Source organism: Vicugna pacos, chromosome 2 (assembly GCF_048564905.1).
Source record: "Vicugna pacos chromosome 2, VicPac4, whole genome shotgun sequence".
Lineage (NCBI taxonomy): Eukaryota > Metazoa > Chordata > Mammalia > Artiodactyla > Camelidae > Vicugna > Vicugna pacos.
Genome location: NC_132988.1, coordinates 12,635,407 through 12,650,607, shown reverse-complemented (window position 1 = coordinate 12,650,607; position 15,201 = coordinate 12,635,407). Strand labels below are relative to the sequence as shown.

Sequence of the window (15,201 nt, the reverse complement as noted above, 5' to 3'; positions counted from 1 at the left end):
CACAAAGTCAGTTACAGAAAAATGGTAATTTACCCTATTTTTCTATTATAGCATCAATTTTGAATTTCAATCTTGGTGGTGGTAAACTGAATACAGTCACTTACAAATACAGCCTGTCATCGTCAGGTCAGTGATTTCACAGTCTCTCAGGATTAACTTTCAGGGTCCCTCCCCATTTCCCCCTACATCCCCCAGGCTTCTTTCAGATTGCCTTGGGAATGCCAGAGTTGGTGGAAGTGTGGGGTGGTCTCTAAAATGCTACTCGGGTCCTTGGGCCCTTAGGAGATCAAAAGCAAAGAATTAAACTCTTTGTATTTCTCTTTGCATTTAATTGAGTCCTCCTTTTCCTAGACCAAAGAGTAGCCTGATTTGCTAGTTAAGGGGTCTTTAGATGGGTATGTAAACAGGGTCCACAGCCCCCAAATCCACCTATTTTTAGGCTTTCATCTAGTATCCTGCCACACATGTTCACAATAATTTCAGTAACAATGAAACTGACTCCACTGGGGGAAGGGTGAATGTGGTGAGACACTGCGGGTCCCCTGGATTGAGAATTGCAAGTCCAAGGCCCCGGTCTTTGTTCTTTCATGAACAAGATTCTCTGCACTTGGTTGCTTTATCTGTGAAACAGCAGGCTGACTAGATGCTCTGCAAAGCCCCAGAGCTCGTGTTCTATGAGCCTATGAGATTCTTGTGGGGACAGGTTCATTTCAAAGTTTTCAGTGGAGACCAGCCTTCTAAAAATTTTTAATCAGCTTCTTTTTAAAATTACTTAAATTCTTATTTTTTATTGAAGTGTTTTACAATGTTAAATTTGCAATGTTAATTCTAGGTGCACAGCAAAGCAATTCAGTTATACATATACATACATACATATATATGTATTTTTTTCAGATTCTTTTCCATTATAGCTCATTGCAAGAAATTGAATATAGTTCCCTGTGCTATACAGTAGGTCCTTGTTGTTTATCTATTTTATATATAGTAGTTAGTATCTGTAAATCTCGGAATCCCACTTTATCCCTCCCCACCCCTTCTTCCCCCTGGTAATCAGTTTGTTTTCTATGTCCATGAGTCTATTTCTGGTTTGTAAATAAAATTTGTATATATATTTTTAGATTCCACATACAAGAGACATCATATGATATTGCAGATCTCAGCTTCTAAAGACAGGAACTGCTACAAACCACCCAGCCTGGTCCTCAAGCCCGTCCTTCATGGCTGAGATCCAGAAACGCAGGCAGGTCTTTCCAGCCATGGTGAACCCTGGTGGAGGACTTCCAGAATTGCCAACAGCTGAGTAATACGGAGTTGAAATAGGGCAGCCATTAATGTAGGGGCTGGAGAAGCGTGACAGTTGTGGAATTGGGGCAGGAGGAAGGAAATAAACAGGCAAGTATACAGAGGAGAAAGATGAAGTGTTTCCTTTGCTGTGAAGCAGCAGGCGCAGAGCTTATCTGAAGCCAGGAACGAAAAAGTCTTCAAATCTACAGTGATGATCATTCCAGCTCCAACCACACAGGGACTTTGTCACTGGTTTCTCAGTACCCATAGGTCAGCAGCAACTCCACTACTCAGAAGAGGTCCATTACTTATACATCTCATTGGGAGGTTTTCTTTTCATGAAAAATGACATCCCTTATAGTAGATTAGATCATCATTCCCAGTTCTTTCTGCTTTCTCTGAAGGACATGAATTACACCCATGCCCTGTGACTTGGCACTTTCTTCCACTCACATAGGCAGCATGTACTCCCCTGCCTTACTGATCTTGGGCCAGGCCATGTAGGACTTTCTCTGACTGAAAAAACTATGGATGGAACAGACAATGTGGATAAAGGTCCATAAGAGCCATCTCACAGCCTGGCTCGCCACCTTGTGTTCCTGGGATCTGACATTACTGTGATCTGAGATCACGAGCCCCGTAATGTGAAGCAGATCTCAACCAGATCAGCAACCTGGAATCCAGCCCAGCTCAGCCTGGATCAGCCAGTTCTCAGCTGACCGACAGACCTACAAGTGAGCGTGAACATAAACTGTTATGATTATAGACTACAGGGAGGGGGCTGGGTTTTTTTACATAGCATCAGTGCAGCAATAGCTGGCTAGTATCTCTCTTAAGAGTCTTCATCCACAAATTGCAAACCTGAAGAGAAAAAGTTAGAGAAGAAAATAAAGGGCGGAGGGTATAGTTCAGTGGCAGGGCGCGTGCTTGGTATGCACGAGGTCCTGGGTTCAATCCCCAGTACTTCCATGAAAATAAATAAATAAACCTAATTACCTCTCCCCTCAAAAAAACCCCAATATGTAAATAAATAATTTTAAAAAGAAAAGAAGAGCTGCTTTTGGCAAAGCTTCGGCAGTCACACCATCCTGTTGACAGTTGCGATAAGGCTCGTGAAGATAGGGCTGTTCACACTTAACTGACCACTGTCATCTTCCTCCCCCAACCTGCAGGCACCAGTGTTCAGTCCAGAGCCAGCAAATACATACATATGTGATTGAGTCATGCTGTGCAATCACCCACGGCCTTCCTGGATTTCTCCGTCCCTGGAAGTTGTGCTGGAAACACTGTTCATGGCAGTGTTGATTGGAGAGGAAGTATCTTGGTAGCATCTGCAGCATCTTAGCTGTCCTCACGGCCTTTATCACATTATATTTGGAGTATAAAATTTAGCCGGTCTCTTCCTGCCCTAAATGACCACGTGTTTCCAGAGAGCAGAATTCTTGTCGGAGTCAACTTTACGAATTCCTCCTCCTCAAAACTCTGCCCAAGAGAATACAGACTTGTGGTTACCGGGGGGGGGGGGGGGGGGCGGGGTAGAGGGTGGGAAGGGATAGACTGGGATTTCAAAATTGTAGAACAGATAAACAAGATTACACTGTATAGCACAGGGAAATATACACAAAATGTTATGATAAATCACAGAGAAAAAAATGTGACAATGAGTGTGTATATGTCCATGTATGACTGAAAAATTGTACTGAACACTGGAATTTGACACAACACTGTAAAATGATTATGAATCAATAAAAATGTAAAAAAAAAAAAAAACTCTGCCCAAGAGCCTAAAACCAATTAGTGCATGTTGAATGAACAAAGGATTTCGAGAAAGAATCTAAAAACGGTCCTTATTCAAATGGGATTTAAAAAAAAAAAATCTCTTCTTTGCACATGGACACCTGCGTTTGTAAATCGTCACAAGTTACTGAATCAGAAACAAAATCAGTCTTACCGTCTCCTGGGTAGGAATTTAATCCGTGAGCCCTTTCAAAGGAGAACAGTCACTGGAACGAGCCCCAGTCACACCCTGTCTGTATTCTCCTCCGCTGGTGGAGTTATTTTTTGCCGTTGCATAAACCTGTCCGACCTCTCTCTTGAGGGTCCTTTGCAAAACACGTTCCTTCTTTAAAAAAAAAAAATCATCTTTCTCCAAAAACCTAATAAGTAAGATAATTGATTTAAAACACAGCAAGAATATGCTAACAATAGGGAATCATATGAAATTCTCACCATTCTTAAAGTCACCAAACTGCAGTATTCCCCAGTGGTGAAAGGCTCAGAAAGGAGTTAGGAAATGATTTTGGACAGTGTGTGTCATTCTGATACTAGATAATTATCAATGTGTTCACTTATGGGTCCTTTTTCTTTAAAAAAATGTATTTTTAAAAAAGTGCCTTATACTGTGATAAACAATAAAACACTATGATCATAAAATAATAATCATCATCATCAAACACAGTGGAATGGGTGGGTTGGTGTATGAATACCTGCAGAGGGGAGATTCTCCCTGCCTTGTTGGGGCACACATGGCACTCTGGTGGGGCTTTGGCAGGAGGGAAGTGCATTTTCTTTTTCTTTTTTTGCCTTGTTTTATTGTTATTATTGTATTTGGGGGAGTCTGTTTTCGATAGCTGCAGAACACTACTAAAAACCTTCTCAAAAAGGGAACCCTCCTGTGCTATTGGTGGGAAAGTAATTTGATGCAGCCGTTATGGAAAACAGTATGGAGATTCCGTTAAAAACTAAAAATAGACTTATCATATGATCCAGCAATCTCATTCGTGGGCATATATCTGGAAGAAAATCTAATTTGAAAAAATACATGCACCAGAATTTTTATAGCAGCACTATTTACAATATCCAGGACATGGAAATAGCCTAAATCTCCACTGACAGATGAATGAATAAAGAAGTTGTGCACAGAGAAAAAAAAAAAAAAAGAAATGCCAGAAAAAAAAATTAGTTGAATGAATAAAAGTTACCCTAGACTGAAAAAAAAAAAAGTTGTGGTATATATATATACACACACACATATATATATAAAATAAATACTACTCAGCCATAAAAAAGAATAAAATAATGCCATTTGCAGCAACATGGATGGACCTGGAGATTGTCATTCTAAGTGAAGTTAGCCAGAAACAGAAAGAAAAATACTATATAATATCATTCATATGTGGAATCTTAAAAAAAGAAGACACAAGTGAACTTATTTACAAAACAGAAACAGACTCAGACATAGAAAACAAACTTACGGTTACCTGGGGGGAAAGGGGGTGGGAAGGGATAAATTGGGAGTTCAAGATTTGCAGATACTAACTATTATATATAAAATAGATAAACAACAAGGTCCTATTGTATAGCACAGGGAACTCTATTCAATATCTTTTAGTAACCTATAATAGAAAAGACTATGAAAACAAATATATATGTATGTATGTACATGTTTGACTGAAACATTATACTGTACACCAGAAATTGACACAACATTGTAAACTGACTATACTTCAGTGAAAAAAATTTTTTTAAATAAAAATAAAAAACCTCTTCTTTGACCATCTTTAAGAATGGAGAATTATTCTGGCCAGGAACAGAGTGAGAGAAAACTCACTGTCTTCACATACAAACATTAGCATGCTGAAAAACCAGTGAGAGAAAAAATGTGCTTGCATCTGTATGGAAAACTGGCAGGACAGGCTCCAGGAATGAAAAGTTACCTCTGAAGAGGGACAGTGAAAACTGGGTTGGAATGGGGGTGGGGGGTGAGGAGGAGGAGGGGAAGTAAAGATCTCCTTTAATGCACTTCGATGCTACTGGGAAAAATGTAATATGTGTATTACCTTCTTCATATGAAAAACCAGAAACAAAAAGATGTTGGGAAAAGGAGATCTACAATTATGGAATGCCTTTCAGGCTGGTGATACCTGCAGGGAAGACAGACAACTCAGTGGGAAAGCTTGGGTTTTTAAGAGAAATTGTATATCAGAATAGGATTCTCTAGTCAGCAAAGATGGCAGGAGGAGTTAAAAAAGAGGAAGTGTTTTCGAGTTCAATGCCCAGGAAATGAAGTTTTCTTCTAGCAGCTTCTGTGGACAGAATCCAGAGATGCTACTAAGTCTGCACATGGATGGCTGCAAAAACATCTTTTATAAAAGGTGGGCTGAGAGTGGGGAAAGGCATCAGACATGGAACTTTAAAAAGCCTTGCTTATTCGGTGACCAGAAAAGACTGTGAATGGGGCTAGAGGGAAGAGTTGGAGAAAAGACAGGAAATGGTGACTGGAATACAGTTCTAAGCTCAGACTAAAGCAGAGGCTCTCACCAGGGGCATGTTTCTCCCCAGGGACATTTGGCAACGTCTAGAGACATTTTTGGTTGTCGCAACCTGGTAGTGCTAGTGGCATCTAGTGGGTAGACATCCTGCCACACACAAGCCAGCCCCTCCCTCCAACAAAGAATTATCCAGCCACCCTAAATGTCAACAGCACTGATGCTAAGAACCCTGTGCTAAACTAAAGTGAAAAGTGATATTTATTGAGACGTTAACACCTCCCACCAGGTGTGCTTTATAGTTTACAAGGTGTTTTTACAGCCATTTGCTCCTCATCCCAAAGCCTGAGGGAGGGAGGCAGGCAGGCATCCTATTTCCCTGGGGCAGCCCAGGAAGCAAAAGTCCAGGGACTGAGCCAAGGCCACACGGCTTGGAATCCAAGTCTTGGGTCCCGGCTCCATGCTCTGCTGATTCTCGTGGAACTCACGTGACAAACACACACCTCTTTGAACCAAATGTCTGAGTGAAGACGTGCTAAACTCCAGGAAAGGGGGTTCCACTGAAACACAAAGTAGGAGGGCCCCAATTCTAAGATGGAGTGATTGGAAGAAACCGATGGAAAATTATTCAAGTATCAGTGAAATAGCTAGAGTTTTCTCCTTGATGGCGGCTCTTGGTCACCTTTGTTGTACACCTGCAGGAGGGATTCTTGATGTATAGAGATCTGAAAGTGCTTGCCTTGCTCAGGGAAAGGCAATCTCACATGGTTAGAAAGTGGAGCCTGTAAAGAGATGTCTGGTGGGCAATACGGTTGGAGAAGAAGCAGGGTCAAGGGCCTGGAGACTGAGAAGGGAACTGGGTTCAATCCTCAGTACCTCCATTAAAAAAACAATAAATTAAATAAAAACCTAATTATCTGCCCTCCCTAAAAAAAAGACTGATTAAAAAATAAATTAATTAATTAAAAAAATAAGATAAATTGTTTTCAAAAGTAAAAATAAAATAAAAGTATTGCACTTGATGCTGGTGGGTTTTCACTGAGGACCGGGTACTTTGCTACAATTTGGGTGAAACAATTTACTGAGAGGTTGGAGGCGGATGAAAATAGCATCTCACATGGCTGCCCATGTGGGTGCCTCATGAAGTACATCGTGGTGAAGTCATAGCACAAACACTCACATGACCAGCCATCATCTGACACTAACCCAAATAGGTTTATTACTACAATTCTAAATTCAAATCAACCGAAATAGGCTACTGTGTGTTCCTAGGGTATCTAGTGTCATTTACACTTGCTGACTCTGGAATGGAGATTGTCATCCTCAAAGGCTTTAGAAAGGAAAGCCCTAATTTACTTACAGCACCATGCTGGGTACTACGGCAAGTAAGTTGCTGTCTTTTCCTCTTACAATTCATATATTAATATGACATTTTAATATTTCTCAGGTGATGCATGCTCACTGTAGAAACATTAGAAGACGCAAATAAGCTGATGGCAGAAAATAAAAGTGTCGCCCACTATTTCTTTCCAGAGGTATTTTTTTCAAATTAATAAAGATAAATTATCACTTTCCCAAAGAATAATTCTGAAGTCACACTTGTGTTTTCCTGTCTAAAAATTAAAATTTTCCGAATGCAAATTGGTGCAGCCACTATGGAGAACAGTATGGAGGTTCCTTAAAAAAATGAAAATAGACTTACCATATGATCCAGCAATCCTACTTCTGGGCATATATTTGGAGAAAAATATAATTCAAAAAGACGCATGCACCCCAGTGTTCTTAGCAGCACTATTTACAACAGCCAAGACATGGAAGCAACCTAAATGTCCATCAACAGATGACTGGATAAAGAAGATGTGTGTGTGTATGTGTACACACACACACAACAGAATACTACTCAGCCATAAAAGAGAATAAAATAATGCCATTTACAGCAACATGGATGGGCCTGGAGATTGTCATTCTAAGTGAAGTAAGCCAGAAACAGAAAGAAAAATGTGATATAACTTATCTGTGGAATCTAAAAAAAAAAGACACAAATGAATTACTTATTATTTATAACTTAGATGACTATTTCTTGAATATGTGTAAGCACATTTGACTGTCCTTTAATATTGGATTACTGCATTCTGTTGATTCTTATTTTGTGGTTGGCTTTATTCCTTTGATAACTATGCAAGTTCAAAAAGCTAAAGCTCTAAACTTTTCTTAGAAACAATGAATATAATATATATGTAAATTTTTAAAAATATGTCCAGTATATTGTATATTCGTATTTACAATATATTGTATATGAGTAGTCAAATTGTATCAATTTTACCTAATAAAACTGAAAAATGAATAAAAATTATTAAAAATTAAAATTTTCCATTTATGTAAGTACATGAACCCTAATCTATCCTCCAGGTAATTCTTTTTATTCTTGGTGAAGTTGATGTCAATGTGATAACCTCTTGCTTACTTGGGGAATATACTTGCATGTAGAAGATTATTTGACTTAAAAAAAAACTCTACGGCATTACCTCATAAACTGGTTTTATCTTACCTGGTTAATTTAATATTTCTAAATATTCTTAGCCATTTATAAATTATAACATTGTGTATTATTTGTTCCTATAAAGCACATTTTATTTCAGCCCTAATAACTTAGTTTTCACTTCTTTTCCTCAAAACAGGTTAAGAATCATTTCTGATTCTAAAGGAGAAACTTTGATTCTAATTTACTTCATTCTTTAAATTTGAGGCAGTGGAAATCAGTGTGTGTCACTCATTCAGAGCTCTCCAGGACACGGAAGTACAAATGGCACAGAGATGGTATTATGACTGAAGATCCTGGTTCTAGAGTTACTTTCTAAATCATCCTTTTAAACATGCAAGTCACTGTGCCTTTCAATTCCCAACTTCCTCTTACAGTTTCAGGGAAGACACATCAGGATATTGTATTGTCTTGAAGTTGGCATCAGTTGGACTCAAAAGGGCACTGGATCCAACATTGTGCAGTGATCCACTAGGGAGAGGGCCTGTGGGCTTTTGCTCTATAAAGATGATAATGAACTAATCAAAATCTGTCCCTCTGAAATCAGGACTAAAGGGCCTGTAGCTCTTTGGCCAGTCGGGAGTGAAAGGAGAAGGCAGAATTCACAAGCATAGAAAGAGAGCCTGTGAGAGAGACTGCGTTGGGCAGGCAAGCTGGAGGCAAGGAGAGGTTGGACCAGAGCTGTGAGCATCCGTCCACACGCATCCTTTCTCTTAAGGCGGTCAGATGTCCTGGTTTTGTTTTGAACAATGAAAAGTGCTCTATGATTATTTTCATCCTAGTGTTCCCAGTAATTAGCATAAGCTAGACAGAAAGTGAGTCTTAACATTTATGGAAATAAGTAATTCATTTGTCCTTCAAACAATATTTTATTCAAGAGCTTAGAAAAAACTCCATGTGAAATATCATGATTCTGAAAGACAACACCAAGAGAATTAGAAAACAAGACCCAGACTGAGCGGAAATACTTGCAAAAGACACATCTGATAAAGAACGGCTATCCAAAATAGACAAAGAACCCATAAAACTTAACCATAAGAAAACAAACAATTCAATTAAAAAGTGGGCCAAAGATCGTAACAGACACCTCACCAAAGAAGATACACAGATGGCAAATAAGCATGTGAAATGATGTGCCACATCATATGTCATCAGGGAAATGGAAATTAAGACAACAATGAGACACCACTACACACCTATTAGAACGGCCAAAATCCAGAACACTGACAGCTCCAAATGCTGGCGAGGATATGGAGCAACTGGAATTTTCATTTATTGCTGGTGGGAACACAAAATGGTACAGCCACTTTGGAAGACGGTTTGCCAGTTTCTTACAAAATGAAACAAACTCTTACCAAAGGACTCATCAATCATGATTCTTGGTATTTACCCAGAAGAGCTGAAAATTTTACGTCCACACAAAAACCTGCACTGGATATTTCTGGCAGCTTTATTCATAATTGCCAAAACTTGGAAGCAACCAAGATGTCCTTCAGCTGGTGAATGGATAAATAAACTATGATACATCCAGACAATGGATTATTTGGAACTAAAAAGAAATGAGCTCACAAGTCATGAAAAGATATGGAGAAATCTTACACGCATATTACTAAGTGAAAGAAGCCAATCTGAAAAGGCTATAAGTACTGTCTGATTCCAACTATACGGCATTCTGGAAAAGCCAAACTATGGAGACAGTAAAAAAAATTGGTAGTGGCCAAGGACTGGGTCGGGGAGGGATGAACAGGCAGAGCAGAGAGGATTTTTAAGTCAATGAAACTGCTTTGCATGATATTATCCTGGTGGACTCACATCATTATACATTTGTCTAAATCCATAAAATGTACACCACCAAGAGTGAACCCTAACGTAAACCGTGGTCTTTGGGTAATAATGATGTATCAATATAGGTTCCTCAGTTGTAACAAATGTACCACTCTGGTGGGGGACTTTTCTGGGGGGCTATACATGTATGGAGCAGGGAGTGTATGGGAAAGCTCTGTACCTTCTTAATTTTGTTGTGAACCTAAAACTACTCTTAAAAAATATTTTTTTAAATACAGAAAAAAAAACAATTCCCAGTCTCAGAAAATTTATGAGATATACACACATACCTACAGACAAATAAAAATATAGTAATTTTAAGATGGCTAAAGTAATATGTATCATTTAGGATGCTTTTGGCTTCAACAAACAGAAGACCTAACTTAAATGGCTTAAATAAAGAGAAGCTCACATAACAGGAAGTCCAGAAAGAAGGCAGATCCAGGGTTTGTTGGTTTGGTGGCCCAAGGACATTATCAAGAAAGGACCTGGATTCCTCCCTCCTTTGAGCTCAGCCATCTTTAAGGTATTGACAGTGGTCCTGAGGCTTGTTCCCTCATAGATGCCAGATGGCTCTTCCTCCACCAAGGCTGAAACCTCACGCAGCAGTCTGAAGTCTGGCACAGAGAATGTTCCTGAGAGCTGTGAACAAGGACAGCGTTCCCAGAGACCCACCAGCAGGCTTTCCTGCACGTTTCGTTACCATTTTTATACTAGTCACTGGCAGGGAAAATAGAATTACCTTTATTGGTTTAGCCTAATCCAGAGTCAGCTCCGATTGCACGATACTGTATAACTGAAGTTTGCCAAGAGAAGAGAACTTAAATGTTCTCTCTCTCTCTCTCTCACACACACACGATAAATACATAAAATGATGGATGTGATAATTAACCAGATGGGAATATTTTTGCGATGTATATGTATATCAAACCATCACAAAGTACACTTTAAGTATCAATTAGTTAAGTGACAATTCTTTTTGTCAATTATACCTCAATAAAGCTGAAAAAAAACCTTTAAAGGGGCCCACGAAGCACATGACTTCCCAAAGCCTTAACCTAATAAGGGTCTGGTTACCAGAAAAGGGGTGTGCAGAAGATGACTCACTCCTGAGTGGGTAACTAATGTGTCAAAAGGGCAAATAAAAAATACTGATAAAATAAAAGAGTATAAATTAGAATTAAAGGTGGTAAGAAAAATCTAGATAAAAGCTTAACTAAGATAAAAGATTAAATATACCATAATTTAATGAGGAGAGGAAAACAAAAGCTGAGGAAAATTAAGATCTCACTGAAACATTAAACCTGGAAAACTAAAATACTGAAAGGATAAAATGATAAAATAAGTTAGGACCAGCAGTTCTCAAAGTATGGTTCTTGGAAGGCAGGAGCAGCATCAGCTGGGAACTTGTTAGGGAGGCAAAGGCCTGCCCCCCTACCCCCACCCCAGGGCCACTGAATCAGAAACTCTGGGGGTGGGGCTCAGCCTCCACTTTAACAAGCTCTCCTGGTGATTCTGATGCAGCCAAAATCTGAGGACCTCAAAGGAAAACAGACGCTGTAAAACACGAAGAAATAATTGTACCACTGAAAAAGATCAATAGGCAAAAAGGGCAAAATAAAAACCAGCACGTGGACCAATTCCAGGGTTAGTGGACCTCTGATCCCCGTTACCCTCCCCCTTCATCCCCTTCCCAACTGACCACCTATTTGGTTGCACAGCCAAAGCTAAAATCACTGGTTCTCACCCTGGCTATGCTTTAGAATCACCTGGAGAATATTTAAATAATGTTCAGATCTCGGATGCCACCTCAGACTAACTGATCGGAATCCCTAGGTCTGGGGACCTGGCGTCTGTATTTTTAAGAAGTCTTTAGGTGACTCTGTTGGACAACTATAGCTTTGAACAGAGCCTCTGGGCTGAGAGCTGAGGGTCAGAGAGGCCTCCTGCTCTCAGCCTCACATTTGCTGCTCATACCCCCAACAGCCAGGCTATGAACATTTAGGAAAAGATGAAGCAAGCACGTGTGCAGCTCATTTCTTTTCTCCAACAGATCTGCACATACCTGCCATAGCAAGGCACATCTGTTCCTCAAATAACTCCATCTGGATCCCGGATTTTCCAGCATGGGAAAGCACAGGTTGATGCTGAAACCCTTGATGTCCCTTCCATTGTCAAAACACCCGCTGCGAACACAATGTCCTCCAGCTAAGCAGCACCCCATCAGTGTGGCTGCTCTGGATGGGCGCAGCTGGGCCCCCAGGGAGGCTGGGCCTGGCAGCGAAAAGCAAACCGCGGTGATCAACACCTCCTCTAAGCACCCCTTGAAGGGTGACCCTGGCCAGGCTGATCTGGTACTTCGCTCTCTCACCAAGAATGGGGCAGTCCTTTAGCTCGACCTTGGGCAGGTGTATGAGCCAGTTTCCCTCTCCGGTTCACTTTCATCCCCTCTCTGACGTTGGCGCTTGCTTGATCCTTTAACTTAGTGCACTGGACTCCAGGGGCCCATGGCCCGCACCACTGCCCGCTCATTGAATCAGCAGCGCCTGCAAGGTAAGGCACTTCCTGTTCATTTGGAGGAAGACCTCTGGAGTCCTGACCATTAAAGGACCAGAATGTAGGCCCCTGGTCCACTCTTCATTTCCCTGAACTTCATTTTTTTACAGAGTCCTTCTCCCCTGCTCACCTGACTGCCTGTCTGCCCTTATCCACTCTGCTGATGGGACCTGCTGACTCACTGCCCCAGTCAGCTTCCTGGACACACGCTGCCCCCTTATCACTCATATTCAGTGTCTGAGCCAATGACTCCCAAGCACAGCTAGACTCCCCTGAGAAGACGATACGTACACATATCAATAGGGCATTGTGGCGGTAACGCAATTCAAGAGAATGAGAGCAGAGAGGGAACAGAGAATGGCCTAAGGGAGGTGCCTAAAAAAACCTAAGGTAGTTGCGTGTATATATATATAACATAATATATAATTACATATAAGACAATATAGTATAATTATACATAATATAATATTTATAATTACATACATTATGTAATGTTCAAATAAATTTATATATAATATGTTATCATAACATATGTAGGTAAATTCATATATAAATGAATTTGCCTATATAATGACATACAATATACAATCATATATAATTAATATAGTATACATTATATTGATTATATTATATAAAATTCCTTTAATATCATTTATTATATGTAATTATACTATACATATATGAGTTTCTAAGGAATTCTATTTTATATAATTATTTATATGTAATATATAATAATATATGATACATAATTATATGTGCATATAAAATTACATATTATATGTAATTATACATGAATTCCTTTATATATTATATGTAGTTATATTATGCATTTACACATATAAATTCCTTAGGAATTCATAGATATGCAAAATATAATTAATTCAATATATAATATCTAAAGGAATTTTATATAATATTAAAATTAATTACATATGATTATATTTACATGTAATTCTTATATATAAATTATTTATATAAATTCACATAGTGTATGAAATAATATATTATGTATAAATTTCTTTGGGTATTATATATTATGTGTAATTATTTTATATTATATATAAATTATATCAATTCGCATATTATATGTAATGATAATATATATGTGTAATTATTTTATATATTATACATAAATTATTTTATTTGTGTATTATATATATAAATTCCCTAGGGTCCCTTCTAATTTAGATTAGGCCATTTTAAGTGTTCTAGGGAGGGGCCTGAGCATTTTAGAAGCTTTTCAAGTGACCGTGTGCAGCTGGGATTGAGAACCACTGACTTCGAATGAAATCTTTATAAACGCAGATGTCTAGTAAATATAACATATTTAAGGCAAAAAGGAGAAATAGAGCTAACAGAAGTTCACAGGTAATTCACGTCCAAGAGAAGGAGGCCCGGCAGGTCGGCTCCTCCCCGCCCTCACCCTCTCCAGAAGCGTTACAACAAAGCATTCTCAGTGGCTTTCGCAGCACTGAACCTCCATCTTCCACGATGTCCCACAGGATTTGCCCACACTGCCTCCCCCGGAGGGGGCTCAGTTCAATCGCCTCTTCACATCTGCCCTCTGGTGCTCAGCCTCCCTCGAACCAACCACACAGCGGATGCCCCTGCGGTGTCTTCTTGTCTTCAAGGCCAACTGAGCTGGGCCTCCCCAGCAGTGGCAAAGCAAGACACGTGAGAGGAGCGCCCTGCAGAGACCCGACGGCGGCCACGGCTGCCAGCGGAGAAGACGGCTGCAGGTAGGTTACCAGCTGTCCTGCTTGCTTGTTTCAGTGCTAAACCCGGGATCGTCTTGGACAGACCAGGTCTGTTAGTCACCCTACAGCCAAGCACAGCTTTGTATCCTTCCGGAATGGAAACTCACATAAAGCAGTGAGACCTTCCTTAACATAAGCATTTCCCGTTCTTTTTGCTGTCCTGCACCCATGCAGGGAGATAATTTTCCAATTTTATTTTATTTTTTTTAAATTAACCAATTGATATGTCAGTCATAGAAACATTTAAATATTCAGAGAAGCAAGAGGAAAACAAAAGAAATAGCTTGTGATCTCACTCCCCAGGGAAAACACTTTTTTTTAAATTTAGTATTTATTTATTATTTTTTTACTTATTATTTAATGGAGGTACTTGGGATCAAACCCAGGGCCTCATGCATGCTAAGCATGTCCTTTACCGCTGAGCTATACCCTCCTCTCAAGAAAACACTTTCGAGATTCTGGCATTTCTCCATTCAATCTTTTTCTGCACATATGTTCTAAACATCTATGCAGATATAAACATGTTACAATTATTTTTCTATGAGAGAAATCAAAGACGATGGGAGAAGAGAAAAGAGCATCATGCACAAATAAAAGATGGCATACAAAGGGACATGAAAAATAAAACATGAATGACGCGGTAAGTTAGAGTAAAATTGGAAACTATTTGACCTTTGCCGGAGCCACAGCCTGGCTCAGAGACATCGGGGTCGTGCTTTGTCCATGGAGGGAGATGGGTGGAACCTCAGTGTCATGCTCCCAGCAACTCTGCTGGTGACCTGTGTTCTGTGTATGTTCTAAGCTCCAGAGCTCAAGGGGACTGGATGGCGCTTTCATGAGAGGCCATCGCTCCAGCACAAGGAAAGCGCTCGGGAAAAGAAACAGATGACTCAGGGGAGCACAATGAGGCCTTTGAGCAGAGGTGAAATGCCAGAAGTATTCAGCCTGAAAAGAAAGGAAATGAGGGACAACT

General features: G+C 39.8%; 1 non-coding gene across 1 annotated transcript; it reads left to right on the top strand.

Annotated features, from left to right (window-relative positions):
• Positions 1-2,180: 2,180 nt before the first annotated feature.
• On the top strand, positions 2,181-2,253 carry TRNAT-GGU (transfer RNA threonine (anticodon GGU)). The gene has a single exon. It is a non-coding gene; the product is annotated as a tRNA-Thr (tRNA).
• The last annotated feature ends 12,948 nt before the right edge of the window (positions 2,254-15,201 follow it).